The following is a 15,778-nucleotide window of genomic DNA, read 5'->3' on the forward strand; positions in this document are numbered from 1 at the left end:
AAGCACTAGCAGATCAATGAACTACCACTACCACATCGACGACCTTAAGCACTAGCAGATCAATGAACTATCACCACTACCAGTACCACATCCACATCCTTAAGCAGTACCACATTAACGAACTACCACTACCACATCAATGAACAACGAGATAAGTAAGAGCGGCCTTACAGTCAAAGGAGCCACACGCAGCACCAAGGTCGGAGAAGCAGCGGACCCTGGTGAAGATGCAGGAAGCACCACCGTCCCAGTGGAAGAGTCAATGGCGACAACAGTCCCCGTGGTAGAGTCAGATGCAACCTGGACAACCTCCACAACCTCGACCGGCGACGAAGGAATGTCCTACAATGGATTCGTTCAGACCCCCCTTATGTGCCCAAAAGATCTAGATCTAAAGCTAGGGTTTGCATAAGCTTACTACAACCAAAGTCATCAACGCAGAGGAATAAGACGACCATACGCGGCCAGTAGCCGCGCCACAGCCGTCGTCGCCGCTGCAAGCCTCACCGACCGTGCGGGTGAGGAAGAGGGCCATGTCGCTAGATCGGGAACGGTGGATGAGCTCGAAATGGGGGAAATTGGGGATTTGGTTTTGCCGGTGAGAGAGCCGCCCCTATATATGGTGGCGAAAAATCAAGCGCGGTGACCGAATTCATCCCGCCGAGATTTCGCAGTCCCGCACGAGCTCCCACGGTGGCTCTGCGAGGACGCGGCGTTCTCCAGTTCCGTGGAAACGGGGGTGTTCTGATGCGGGGTGGCCTTCGGTCACCGCCACACCAAGACCAACAAGTCCCCCAAGTGGACCGATGACACGAGCCCGAGCCAAGGCTCTACATGATGAGGTGAACTCGCTCCTCACTACCCTTGATCTTGGTACCCCTTTGGATGGATTGCTACCTCATGCCGACGTGCTATGTGTCATTAGGTACAAGGCGCATCAAGACCTCGGAGAGGAGGAGGCGCCAAGATCAAGGGAGGGAGAGAAGCAGCTGGACATGGAGATGATCACGGAGCCGAAGCCGACGTCGCTCGGAGCGCTCCAAGGAAGAGACGGACGCTGGCCGGTCCAGGACCCGGTCGGACCGGACCCACAACCGGGCGGCCCGGTCACAGGCCCGGTCGACCGGTCGGAAACCGGACCAGCTCCCTCGTACCGGACGACGACCGGACCCAGGACCGGAAACCTCGCAGGAATCCGGTTTCCGACCGGTCGACCGGACCCATGACCGGACAGCCCGGTCACAGGCCCGGTCAGACCGGATCCCAAACCGGACCTGACGGGAATGCCCCACCAAACTGCCTTAACTTATCCTTTTGCGTACCTGTTCGCCCTTGCTGGCCATGTGTGCCTATATAAGTAGCTGGAACCCCTCATTAGCTCTTTAGACTTGTTTTGAACTCAAACCTACCTTTGAGCTTAGTCTCCCTTGGGTATCATCCCTCTGTAATCAAGGCACCTTGGTTGTTGACTTAGATCTTGTTGAAGGAGATTCTAGTACTTGTTACTCTCTCTCCTTCCCCAAGCTCTTCCTCTCCAATCCCAATCTCTCTCCGGGAATTCTACCTCGTGTCTCTTCCTCGGAGATTCTATTGGCGTGGTCCATCGAGCCACGAAGGTAAGCATCGGGTGTATCGAGTTGGTGTGCGTGCGTGAGTCTCGGAGTTCCTCGTGCCCGTCGTGTTCTTCGTGTTCATCGCGTTTTCCCATCCTCCCCCTTGGTTTCGAAGTCAATCCGCGAGATCGGGCCACACACGGGGTCTTAGACCTCATCATGTTCGCTACAAACGGTCGAACCGGGCGTTCCTCTAGGATCTGGCCCGAGGATGCAGTGAGAAGCGGTCCGTGCAAGAACGCGGGCTCGGCCAGATAACCAAATGGGCAGAAAAATGCTAGGCCGATGTGAGCCAAGGAACATGCAGACTATCAAACGTGGCCTAGAAGGATGCCCGGCTGTTGTCACAGCAATCTCCTTAAGAAATCTGTTGAGCAAATGAAACCGATATAAGACCAAGAAATATGAAATTGTCTCTAGGATTTTGCAAAGGTTTAATTAGTCGTAACAGTCCAGTGGCTAACTTACATCAATGTGGAAATCCCGAAATTGTTGTGTATTTCACAGCTCAGGATCCGTTTGGAAGCAAAGTATTCTTGAAGTTTTCTTTGAATACTATGGTTTATAAAATACTAAAGTTCTACGTATTTTGTGGTGTTTGGTTCGAGCAAATATTGCAGTTTTGAGAACTGTAGTATCCTCAAACGGCTATCATTTTGAAGTATTGAAGGATAAAAACTAAAGTATTGCTTTGCCGGGCATTCAAATACTGTAGTATGGATATGGAAAAACAGAGATTCCAAATACAGCCTAAAAGTTATTGATGTGGATAATTGGATGCATGGATGAAAGAATAGATGGTGTATATGTTCAATAGATTTATTATTAAAGAACATCAGTGGGTGATATGGGCAATTAGATGACTCAAAAAATAATGTGGATAGCTTTCACGTAGTAGAGATAGACTGTCATTAAATAGTACATTTTAGTGAGATTTTGCTTTATAAGTGCTATATCCTCCGCATTCTCTTTTGCTCTGCCGCCACTCATGGTCCTTCTACTTTCATTGATGGAGCCATGTAAGAGCATCTCTAGCGGTGACTGACCTCGTCGAAACTGAAAACGGCGAGTTCAGTCTCCCGAATTTTATGATTTCGTTGACTTTAGTCGAGGCGTAGAATATAAGCCGAAAAGACGAGCTAAAAAAAGAAATAATTTACATAGAACAGCCAAAATAACTACTAATCCTACATCGCGTGCATAGTTTGACCAAAATTTGGCCCCGAGATAGTCGGGGCCTCTTTACGCGTGGTGGCGGATGGCTACGCGCGGCGGAGGACACGTAGGCGAAGACAAGGTCAACGAGCTCAATCACAGTCGCCTCCTCCGCGTAGTTCCCGCTGGTGAGGGGAAGCGCTGGCGCGTCGTCGTTGCTGTCGGGGCGCGGCGGAAGCGGTGGAAGCGGCGGGCTGCACGAGGTGCCGGACGGGAGTTTGCCGTCCCCATTGTGCGCCCCATTGCGCGCCGACCTACGCGGCCACCTACGCGCTGCCCGCTTGCGCGCTCCCTCTGAGCGCATCCACCGCTGCCGCCGCCGCCGATACGGCCGCCTCCCCTACCGCATCTTCGTGCGTGCGCCATGGGGAACCGAGCGGAGGTCGCGGCGGAGCGGAGATCGCGAGGGAGCGGACGGAATTCCTCGCCGGCGCTCCACCGCCTCCGTCAACCCCGCCGATGAGACCCAGAGAACCGCCGCGTCTTCCTCTACCTCCCAGTACCGCGAGTCGAGCCGGGAGACCCTCTGCGCATCGCCATCGTCTTTGACATCCGCCACGGCCACCGGCGTTTTCCTCCGATTCCGGTGAACCCCTGCTTCCCCTGCTTCCGCCGGCTACAGGTTGAGCTTCAGGGCGCCATGGCGCACCCCCCTGACATCTTTCCCCCTCCTCTCGCTTCCGTTTGTCTCTTATCCCGCGGTGACCGCAACTACTTCTTGCAGATGGTTGCCGCCGGCCTGTCTCCGGTGACCGCCCGCTCTCGGCGCCGCCATCACCTGGTCCGTGGCAACGAGGCGCACCCGACGCGCCAAGTCTCGCTTCCTGGAACCCTCGGAGTCACCCGCACGCGCGATGCCGCCCCGCGGTGGTCACCGCCCGCGCCCGGCGTCGAGCACCTTCTGTGCGTGCAGCCAAGCCTCGCCATGTCATCTGCCACGCTGTCGTCCACGTCAACGCGGGGCCTTTTGTCGGCCACTGCGGTTAGATCGCACCCTGGTGAGAAACATCTCCAGATCCATATCTAAAACGTTTTGCACCGAGCCCCCTGCAACCTTTTCTGATTCAAACCGACGCCCTTACCCCTGTTGGTTTTCCACAAAACCCCCTGCAGGTTCTGCTAACCAACCCGCCGTCCCAATCAGCGCCACGTCAGCCCCTAGGCCCGCTCGTCATTCTCCGCGGCTAGCTGCTCCTGGGTGAGGAACGTTCCGGGCCTTTTTCTATTTTACTGAAAATTACAGAAAATGTCTATATCTTGCAAAATTCATATCTTCCAAAATATAACTCGAAATAAAAAGTGTTATATATGAAAATTGATCAGAAAAATATGTTGAACATGAATATGCCATCCATTCATCTATTTGCCTCCCGCATCATGTCGAAACGTGATAGTTATGTATGTTCACCTCACATATATGCGGAGTATTTCGGATATCCACCTAAGGTTTCCCTGCTCCGTTTAATATTGAAGTAGCGAACCCCTGCCATGTTGTGTCATGCTATTCAACCCTTAAATTTTCCGGTAGAAATATGCAACTCCAACCTTAATTGTTTGTCCGGGGTTCCGACTCCGATTAATATGGATAAGTTGCATCGCATCATCTTTGCCATGTCATGCATATCATCTTGATCATGCCGGCTCTTTATCCGTAGTAGTAAGACTTGCATTCCTTGTGTGTTCCAGCATTTGCTTCTTCCCGGATAGGATCGCGAAGTGGTGTTCTGAGATACGACGAGTTCTCCGGATGTTCCTCGGCAAGCTTTAACAGGCAAGCATTTCCTATACTCCTGTCTCTGCAGGAGTCGCTCACCTATTTTATTTTGCCTTCTCCCTCATGCTAGCCTTGAGTTACGTTCTTGTCACGTGTCCTATCCACTTGTTACCTCAAGCAGCCTATATTTGCCACCACCACCCCCAATAGCTGTTGTTTGGTTATCGAGTCTTCCTTGTGAGTCGTAGTGCATGCTAGTGTTGTTTATATCTTGTTACCGTTATTGTTATCTTATCGGGTTATCTGTTGGGAGGTTATCACATGCTACATCAGTTGTTGGAGATAATCATGATCTACTTACTTGTTAACAACTAAAATTGTAAGCAGAGGCATCTGTGAGCCCCTTTGCGAAAGCATCGGAACTTTGACTTGCTAATGTCCCCTAGGACCCGAGTTCTTGTTATCTGTTCCGAGATTGAGCGCTCTACCCATGTGTGGGGACGATATCAGGACCCCCCTCACCCACTACCTTTTCTCAAGTCTGTTGAAAAGGGGGCCACAACCTTGGTTTTATTTGGCGCATGCATATTTATATACTGTTGTCTTCGGGTGTTTACTTCCTGTTGCCGCCGGGTGTTTATATTCTATATTCTACTGCATAATTGCTCGATGACTTATCTAGTGCTTTGCCGTTAGTGCCCGCCTATACGCCTACGCAACCTCTGGGTCCGTCTCGGAGTACGGCCGAACTTCGTCACGGGCAGCTTAGTTGGGTGGCCCCCCTAGACTTTCTTGTTGAAATGGGAACGGTCTTGTTGTGAGACATCGCTTGTAAGAAGCGGGTCGAGCATGCGTATGGTTACATTTGGGCAAACCCTGCAGGGTGTACATCTTATCGATAAGCCGTGTCCGCGGTTATGGACGACTTGGAATTGTATAACTTGATCATAGAACAACTTACACCTTTATGCTGATGTTAATAATTTGCTGATAACTTGCGTAGTAATATAGCATTACTACAATGGTTACCTAATAAAACTTGTCCACCGTGTGAGTGCCTTTGTAAGTACTTCCTTGCGAGGGGGGAACGCATCGGTTGTGTTATGATTGCCGAGTATAGAACTGCTAGCTTATCCACTCTCTCATCTTCTCTGATTAGATGACTGTTGTAGAGTGTCTCTATAGGGTTTTAGTGCTTGCGCGCTGCCGCTTAACCCCACCATATTTCCTATGACGTTCCTCTTGCATCCTCTACCCGAACCTGGGTGATCTATCCATGACCAGGATGAAGCTTGGATGAAACTAAGCAGAGGTCCGAACCGACTGATGTTGAAGAATCAGCGGATGAGTTGTGGTTAGGGCTGAAATGCCACTCGAACCCAGAGCTAGCTGGTTCTCCCCGAAATGCGTTGAGGCGCAGCAGTTGACTGGACATCTGGCCTTGCTCTAGCTTCTTTAGGGGTTATTACTTCCTTAGTAGCTCAACATATGTACTCTTTACCGGCTTATGCATTTATAGCACAAGACTTTACTACTCAGGCTGCTTTATATACTCATCACCAATATATTGCAGGGTTCATTATGACAGGGGCTTTTGCTCAGTCCCCTGTGTGCCTCAAGTACAAAGGACGACTGGTTGACGAATGCTTATACGTCTTGAAGTCTTGTTAAGTACGAACTCGTACTTATTGTTGCTTCTTTGGGACATAACCGGGCAGGTATGAAGTTATTTTTTGATGAAGGCGACGTTAGCAAGGTTACCCTTCCGGCTTGGCCTGGGCAGGGTTATGGACGCCACTGGTTATCTTCAGGACTCTTAGTCCAATTTGTATCTTGTCCGTACTCGGACGTATTTGATCTTCTGTATGATTTGGATCTTTGTATGTATCTATTTGTATCTTGACTCGTTGGAGTCGTTGTTGTAATATATCTGTTTCTTATGGGCTCTATTGTAATCCTGTTGTAATGTTACCGCTCGTGTTAATTCCTGTGGCATCACGTGTGTGATTCGTCGCGCACGTCGTGTCGGAGGGCATCTCTAAATCGATATCGTGCGGATTTTGGCGGGATCGCTAGAATCCTCATGGTACCGGTTCCGGGGCGTCACATTGACAAATATGCATGTGTAGTTCATAGTTTAATTTCTATTATTTCTAGCTAGTTTGTTTAACAAATGCATGATGGTTAATTATATACTTTATATAATTATAATGCAGATGAATCGGCAATGGATGTACGGTAACCGACTCTGTGATGAGTTCATTACGAGTTTGAATGATTTTACTTGTTGTGGCTAATGCGAACAAGTAGGGGGATTTTGTTATCTGTACATGTGTTGCATGTAAGAATCAGAAGGGTTACTCTTCCTCAAGAATCGTTCACTTCCACCTGCTTCGGCACGGTTTCATTCCAAGCTATAATTGTTGGACCAAGCATGGAAAAAGAGGGGTTAGAATGGAAGAAAATGAAGAAGGGGATGATGACAACTATCCTGATCATTTCGGTGATACTTTCATGGAGGATGCTGAAGGAGGGGAAGTAGAAGGGGAAGGTGAAGGGAAAGGTGAAGAAGAGGCACGTGATGAGCCCGCTGATGATCTTGGTCGAACCATTGTTGATGCACGGAGAGACTGCGAAACTGAAAAGCAGAGGGAGAATTTGGATCGCATGTTAGAGGATCACAAAAAGTCACTGTACCCAGGATGCGATAATGGTCTGTAAAAGCTGGGCTGCACACTGGATTAGCTGAAATGGAAGGTACAGGAAGGTCTATCTGACTCAGAATTTGAAAAGTTGCTGAAAATGATGAAGAATATGTTTCCAAAGAATAACGAGTTGTCAGCCAGTACGTATGAAGCAAAGAAGGTTGTCTGCCCTCTAGGTAGAGGTTCAGAAGATACATGCATGCATTAACCACTGCATCCTCTACCGCGGTGAATACGAGAATTTGAATGAATGCCCAGTATGCACGCATTGTGTTACAAGATCAGAGGAGATGACCCTGGTGACGATGTTGAGGGCGAGAAACTCCGGAAGAGGGTTCCCGCCAAGGTGATGTGGTATGCTCCTATAATACCACGGTTGAAATGTCTGTTCAGGAACAAAGAGCATGCCAAGTTGTTACGATGGCACAAAGAGGACCGTAAGTCGGACGGGGAGTTGAGACACCCCGCTGATGGAACGCAGTGGAGAAAGATCAACAGAGAGTTCAAAGATTTTGCAGCTGACACAAGGAACTTAAGATTTGGTGTAAGTACAAACGGCATCAATCCTTTTGGCGAGCAGAGCTCCAGCCATAGCACCTGGCCCGTGACTCTATGCATCTACAACCTTCCTCCTTGGTTGTGCATGAAGCGGAAGTTCATTATGATGCCATTGCTCATCTAAGGCCCGAGACAACCCGGCAATGACATCGATGTGTACCTAAGGTCATTAGTTGATCAACTTTTACAGTTGTGGGGCAGACCTGGTGTACGTGTGTTGGATGAGCACAAAGAATAGGAATTTAACCTACGAGCGTTGCTTTTCGTTACCATCAATGATTGGCCTGCTCTTAGTAACCTTTCGGGACAGACAAATAAGGGATACAAGGCATGCACACACTGGTTACATGAGACTGAAAGTTTATATTTGGATAATTGTAAGAAGAATGTATACCTGGGGCATCGTCTATTTCTTGCCCGACATCATAACTTAAGAAAGAAAGGCAAGCATTTCAACGGCAAGGCAGATCACCGGCCGAAGCCTACGGGGTGCTGATGTATTTGATATGGTCAAGGATTTGAAAGTCATCTTTGGAAAGGGTCCTGGCGGACAATCAGTTCCGCAGGGAGTTGACGGGCACGCACCCATGTGGAAGAAGAAATCTATATTTTGGGAGCTAGAATATTGGAAAGTCCTAGATGTCCACTCTGCAATCGACGTGATGCATGTTATGAAGAATATTTGCGTGAACCTGCTAAGCTTCTTGGGCGTGTATGGGAAGACAAATGATACAAAGGAAGCATGGCAGGACCAACAACGTTTGAAAGACCCAGAAGACCGCATCCGGAACGGTTTCAAGGTCGTGCCAGCTACGCTCTTACCAAAGAAGGGAAGGTCATAATTTTTGAATGCTTGAGCAGTATGAAGGTCCCGTCTGGCTTCTCGTCGAATATAAAGGGAATAATAAATATGGCGGAGAAAAATTTCCAAAACCTGAAGTCTCACGACTGCCACGTGATTATGACGTAATTGCTTCTAATTGCTTTAAGGGGGCTCCTACCGGAAAATTTTCGAGTAGCCATTGTGAAGCTATGTGCATTCCTCAATGCAATCTCTCAAAAAGTAATCAATCCAGAAGATCTACCATGGTTACAGAACGATGTGGTCCAATGTCTTGTCAATTTCGAGTTGGTGTTCCCACCATCCTTCTTCAATATTATGACGCACCTCCTGGTTCACCTAGTCGAAGAGATTTCCATTCTCGGTCATGTATTTCTACACAATATGTTCCCCTTTGAGAGGTTGATGGAAGTATTAAAGAAATATGTTCGTAACCGTGCTAGGCCTGAAGGAAGCATCGCCAAGGGCTATGGAACAGAGGAGGTAATTGAGTTTTGTGTTGACTATATTCCTGACCTTAAGCCGATTGGTCTTCCTCAATCGCGACACGAGGGGAGACTAAGTGGAAAGGCACGATCGGAAGGAAATCAACGATATGTATGGACAACCATTCTATGACTGAAGCACACCACACAGTTCTACAAAATTCTAGCTTGATGGCTTCGTACTTTGAGGAACACAAGAATATTTTACGCTCAAACAACCCGGGGAAGCCTGAATCCTGGATTACAAAGGCCCACATGGAGACTTTCGCCGGTTGGTTGTGAAAACATTTAATGAGTGGCAATGATGTTGAAGATCAGCTGTACGTGTTAGCCAAGTCACCATCTTTGACTATATCGACTTTCCAAGGGTACGAGATAAATGGAAATACATTTTACACGATCGCCCAAGATAAAAAGAGTACCAACCAAAACAGTGGTGTCATCTTTGATGCAGCAACCAAGAATGGGCAAAAGGTCACATATTATGGTTACATAGAGGAGATATGGGAACTTGACTATGGACCCTCCTTTAAGGTCCCTTTGTTCCGGTGCAAATGGTTCAAGCTAACAGGAGGTGGGGTAAAGGTGGACGAGCAATACGAAATGACAATGGTGGATTTCAATAATCTTGGTTACCTTGACGAACCATTCGTCCTAGCCAAAGATATCGCTCAGGTTTTCTATGTGAAGGACATGAGTAGCAAACCGAGAAAAAGGAAAGATAAGAAAATGAGTACATCATGCGATGAAAAGCGCCACATAGTTCTTTCAGGGAAAAGAAACATCGTGGGAGTGGAGGATAAGACAGACATGCCATAAGATTATAATAAGTTTGGTGAAATTCCGCCCTTCAAAGTGAACACTGACCCGTGCATGAAGTTAAATAATGAGGATGCTCCATGGTTACGGCACAATCGTAAGCAAGGGACACAAGCGAAGAAATGATGTGTAATAATTTATTGTACCAAACTTTGTTGAGGAAAATTTGTTCCAAACTTTGTATGGATCATGTGAATTATCTTATCTGTGATGTGTTTGGTGTCCATTTTCGAATGATTGGATTGATTTGAGATACCACTCATGATACATGAAATTTGAACTACAACGAATGATGTGAAGGACATGTCTAGGCCTAGGAGTACATCTTGGAATGTTGGAGTGATTTAGTCATACTCCTGCCTAGGCCTATAATATGCATACTCGTAATCTTTGTAGTCGCCGTCGTTGTACTGGTAGTCGTCACCTTCTAAGTTGCCGCCGTCGTCGTCGCTGTCGTCGGGCGGCGCTCGTGGCTCGAACCTCGACTGGTACTGAGGGTAGCGCAGGCAGGGGATATCGCCGGCCGTGATGTGGTCCATGACGCTCTGTAGAGTCCGGCCGCCCCACCATAGCCGACGGCCGGCCTCGTGAAAGTTCCCAGGAGGCAGACCGTCCTCCTCATACCTGGCGAGCGCCCTCTCACGCCGATTGATGAAGAAGGCGTCCCAAATCTGCTGGTTGTCGGGATGCTAGCGGGGATTCATCCGCTGCTCCGGCGTGAGGTCGAGGTAATAGTGGTTCGTGATGGCCGCCCGGCGCGCAGTACCCTGAGGGACGAGAGGGACTGGCACGCCTCCAGCGCTTAGGCTCCAACCGGCGGGGACGCGGTAGCCCGGTGGGCAAAGGTAGTTCGAGGCGCAAAGCTCCTCCACCTGCTGGTAGGTTAGAGTGGGTACGGTGGAAGCCATGAGAGAGTGGTGAGATATTGTAGAGATGTGATAATGCTGGCCAAATCGGGCTACATATATATAGTGAGAAATGGCGGGGAAAAATGGTGGCAGGAAGAGAGGAGGCGGGAAGACAGAGGCGGAAAGAAATAGCGAGAAGAATTGGCGGGAAGACAGGAGGCGGGGGAAGATAGAGGCGGGAAATGAATTAGTTTTATTTTTCTGAATATTTTAATATATTATTTGTATTTTTCTTATTTGAAATGAATTAGTTTTATTTTTTGAATATTTTGATATATTATTTATAATTTTCTGATTTGAAATGACTTAGTTTTATTTTTTTGAATATTTTGATATATTATTTATATTTTTCTGATTTGAAATGAATTAGTTTTATTTTTATGAATATTTTGATATATTATTTGTAATTTTTTGGCTTGAAATGAATTGTTTTCTTTCTGAATATTTTGATATAGTATTTGTATTTTTCCGATTTCAAACGAATTAGTTATGGAAAAAAGCCTTTAGTCGCGGTTGATCTCACCAACCGCGACTAAAGCCTTTTCGTGCGGGAACCAAAAGCCAACGAAAAAAGGCTTTAGTCGCAGTTGGTCTCACCAACCGCGACTAAAGGGCACCCTTTAGCCGCGGTTGGTGACACGGGCGCACCGCCGCTCTATTTCACTGTTCCATTCTCGAAGACGCCGATCGATGATGAAGAAGAAGAGAAGCCCCTCGCCGCCACCCCTCGCACCCGTCCTCGCCGTCTTCGCCGCCCTCGCCGCGTACATCGCCTTCTCGCCTGCCAGCTGCCACGCGCGCGCCGTGGTCGCCTCTCGCCTCTCCGGCTGTCACGCCGCACCTCGCTGCCATCCTCGCCGCCCTTAGCCGGACGTCGACGCCGCCGTCCTCGCCGCCCCCTTACAGGCCTCGCGGGCCGTCCCTCGCTGCCGGCGCCGCCCTCGCACACGCACAGAGAGAGCGCCCCCGGCCGGCCTCTATTTCTAAAATTGGTGAATTTTTTAAAACTAAAAATCGATTGATTGGTTGTAAATTAAAATTTGTTATTGATGATTTTTTTGTTGTAAATAAACCCCCATCCTCATGTGTTTATTGTTGTAAATAGATTTTTTTATTGTAGTAAATAGAATTTTTTATTCTACTGTTGTAAATAGATTTTTTATTTAATCTTTGGTGATTTATCTATTGTTATTAATTTGTTAATTATTATTATTGTAAATTTTTTAATTGTTAATTATTGTTGTAATACTGTTGTAATTAATTATTAATTATTGTTTTATTCTATTGTTTTAAATATTATTTTTGGTGATTTATATATTTAATTAATAAAAATATGATCCGGAACATATGGCGGCGTTCCACTAACTTTTTTACATGTCTTCTGGAGTGACATATGGCGGATGATAGAGACCCGATTTTGGATTACTATGATCTGGAAGCTGATGCACATATAAATGACATCATAAACGCGATAGGCAGCTCACAAGATCTAAACATGATGGCATAATAGGAGAAGACAATCATCTAGCTACTGCTATGGACCCATAGTCCAAGGATTAACTACTCACGCATCAGTCCGGAGGCGGACATCGTGATGTAGAGCCCTCCGGTGATGATTCCCCTCTCCGGCAGGGTGCTGGAGGAGATCTTCAGAACCCCCCGAGATGGGGTTGACGGCGGCGGCGTCTCTGGAACTTTTCTCGTATTTTGGCTCTCGGTACTAGGGTTTTCCGATACGAAGAAATATATAGGCGAAGAGGCAGCGTCGGGGGAGCCAGGGGGTGGGCTCCCCACACCTCGGCGCGCCAGGAGGTGGGGCCGCGCCGCCCTATGGGGTGGCCCCCCTGCTGGCCGTCTCCGCCTCTTCTTCGATGTTCTGGAACCCTCCGTGGAAAATAGGGCCGTGGGCTTTTGTTTCGTCCAATTCCGAGAATATTTCCTGTGTAGGATTTCTGAAACCAAAAACAGCAGAAAACAGGAACTGGAACTTCGGCATCTTGTTAATAGGTTAGTACCGGAAAATGCATCAAAATGATATAAAGTATGAATAAAACATGTAGGTATTGTCATAAAACTAGCATGGAACATAAGAAATTATAGATACATTGGAGACGTATCACGCTTCCAACCGTCCTGCCAACTGCTGCACCTGATGCAGATTTTTTGTGGTTCCATGTCGAGAATGGCTTTGATTTTTAAGGGGTTGGCTTCTATCCCTCTTGCTGAAATAAAGTACCTAAGTACTTGGCCTCCTGGTACCCCAAAGAAGCATTTCTTGGGATTCAGCTTTATTTTGTACCTATCGAGATTGTCGAAGGTTTCTCTCAGATCATTGATGAGGGTAGCTGCGTTTTTGGTTTTAACCATGATGTCATCGATGTAGACTTCAATATTCCGACCAATCTGATCTCCAAGGCAAGCTTGCATGCACCGCTGATAAATTGCACCCGCATTTTTGAGTCCAAATGTCATAACATTGTAACAGTAAACACCATAAACACCATGCGGAGTTATAAATGATGTTAACTCTTGGTCTTCTTTTTTGCGCTTGATCTGATTATACCCTGAGTAAGAATCGAGGAAGGAGAGACGATCGCTGCCGGCTGTGGAGTCGACTATTTGATCGATACGAGGCAACGAAAAATGATCCTTTGGACAATGCTTGTTGAGGCTTGTGTAATCGATACACATGCGAAGAGCTGTTGTGTCTTTCTTTGGCACCATGACTGGGTTGGCTACCCACTCGGCCTCCTTGAGCTCCCGAATAAAACCGTCTTTGCGGAGCCGATTAACTTCCTCACCAATAGCTTTTCTTTTTTGTTCCGAAAAACGACGTAACGTCTGCTGTACAGGTTTAGCTTTAGGGTCAACATTGAGGGCGTGCTCAGCGAGTTCCCTGGGAATATCTGGCATGTCGGATGGTTCCCATGCAAATATTACCCAGCGCTCACGGAGGAACTCGATGAGCGCGCCTTCCTATGCGACAGCGAGATCTGTCGATGTATTGACTATTTTCTTTGGGTCAGAGGGATGCACTTGTTGTTTCTTTGCTTCCTTTGCAACGTCGAATTCGTTGGATTTTACATTCCGACTATCGGCAGGAGGCTGTGTGTGGTCTGTGATAATGTCGAGTGCATTGAACTCTTCCTTAACTCCAAACTTTGACGCAATCTTCTGGAAATCTCTGTCGCAATTATCAGAACGAGAAAAACTTCCGTGAACGGTTATTGTTGTCCCGTTGTTGCCTGACATCTTTAGCTTCAAATATGCATAGTGAGGTACCACCATGAATTTGGCAAACGCTGGCATGCCAAGGATGGCGTGATACTGTGACTCCCAATCGACTACTTCAAATTCAAGTTTATCCTTCATGAAGTTGCTAGGTGTGCCGAAGACTACATCCAGCGATATTTTGCCAAGGGGATAAGCGGGCCGGGTCGGGATGATGCCATGGAAGCCGGTATCAGATTCTTTTAGCATATCAACCGTTAAACCCATTGCCTTCATCTTGCTTGCAAATAGTAGGTTCAGGCAGCTTCCTCCATCCATGAATACCTTACTCATATTATATCCTCCAATCTGCGCCTCGAGAACTAAAGCAGCGTGACCAGGCCTTGGAACAGCCGTCGGGTGATCTGCTTTGCTAAATAATATGCTTTGATCTGACCAGACGATATACTCGGGTACCTCTGTGATAACCCACAAGTATAGGGGATCGCAACAGTCTTCGAGGGAAGTAAAACCCAAATTTATTGATTCGACACAAGGGGAGGTAAAGAATACTTATAAGCCTTAACAACTGAGTTGTCAATTCAGCTGCACACTGGAAAAGCACTAGTAACGAGGGTGATGTGAAAGTAGCGAGTAATATGAGAGCAATAGTAACGATAACACGAGCGATAGTAGCGAGTAATATGAGAGCAATGGCACCGAGAAAATAGTTGATACTACTTCCAATGACATATAGGACCGAGTATATGATGATGAGAGATGGACCGGGGTTCCCAGCTATCTACACTAGTGGTAACTCTCCAATAAAAAGTGTTGGGTGAACAAATTACGGTTGGGCAATTGATAGGATTGAAATAGCATTAAGACAGAACATCAAGATTATTAATCATGTAGGCATGTTTTCCATATATAGTCATACGTGCTCGCAATGAGAAACTTGCATAACATCTTTTGTCCTACCAGACCGGTGGCAGCTGGGCCTCTAGGGAATCTCTTGGAAATTAAGGTACTCCTTTTAATAGAGCACCGGAGCAAAGCATTAACACTCCAGTGAAAACATGTAATCCTCATATCTAAGCCTTCCCCTCCAGTTATCCCGATTCTCTGTCACTGCGGGGCCTCGGGTTCCGGACATAGACATGTGCAGACAACTTGTAGATACAATCTAAGCAATAAGTATAGAGCTTAAATCTAAGATCATGTCACTCGGGCCCTAGTGACAAGCATTAAACACAACAAGATTGCAGCAACAATAACTTCACAAACTTTATAGATAGACTAATCATAATGTAACAATCCATCGGATCCCAACAAACACAATACCGATTACATCAGATGAATCTCAATCATGTAAGGCTGCTCATGAGATCATTGTATTGAAGTACATGGGGGAGAGAATACCAACTAGCTACAGCTAGAACCCGTAGTCCATGGGGGAACTACTCACGGAGCATGATGGAGGCGGTGGCGTCGATGGAGATGGCTTCCGGGGGCACTTCCCCGTCCCGGCAGGGTGCCGGAACAGAGACTTATGTCCCCCGAAACGGAGTTTCGCGATGGTGGCGGCGCCCCTGGAGTCTTTCTGGAGTTTCGTCAATTGGTATCGAGTTTTTAGGTCACCAGGGCTTAAATAGGCGAAGAGACGGAGTCGGAGGGGCCACGGGGCCTCCTCACAGTAGGGGCGCGCCC

Source organism: Lolium rigidum, chromosome 2 (genome assembly GCF_022539505.1).
Source record: "Lolium rigidum isolate FL_2022 chromosome 2, APGP_CSIRO_Lrig_0.1, whole genome shotgun sequence".
NCBI lineage: Eukaryota > Viridiplantae > Streptophyta > Magnoliopsida > Poales > Poaceae > Lolium > Lolium rigidum.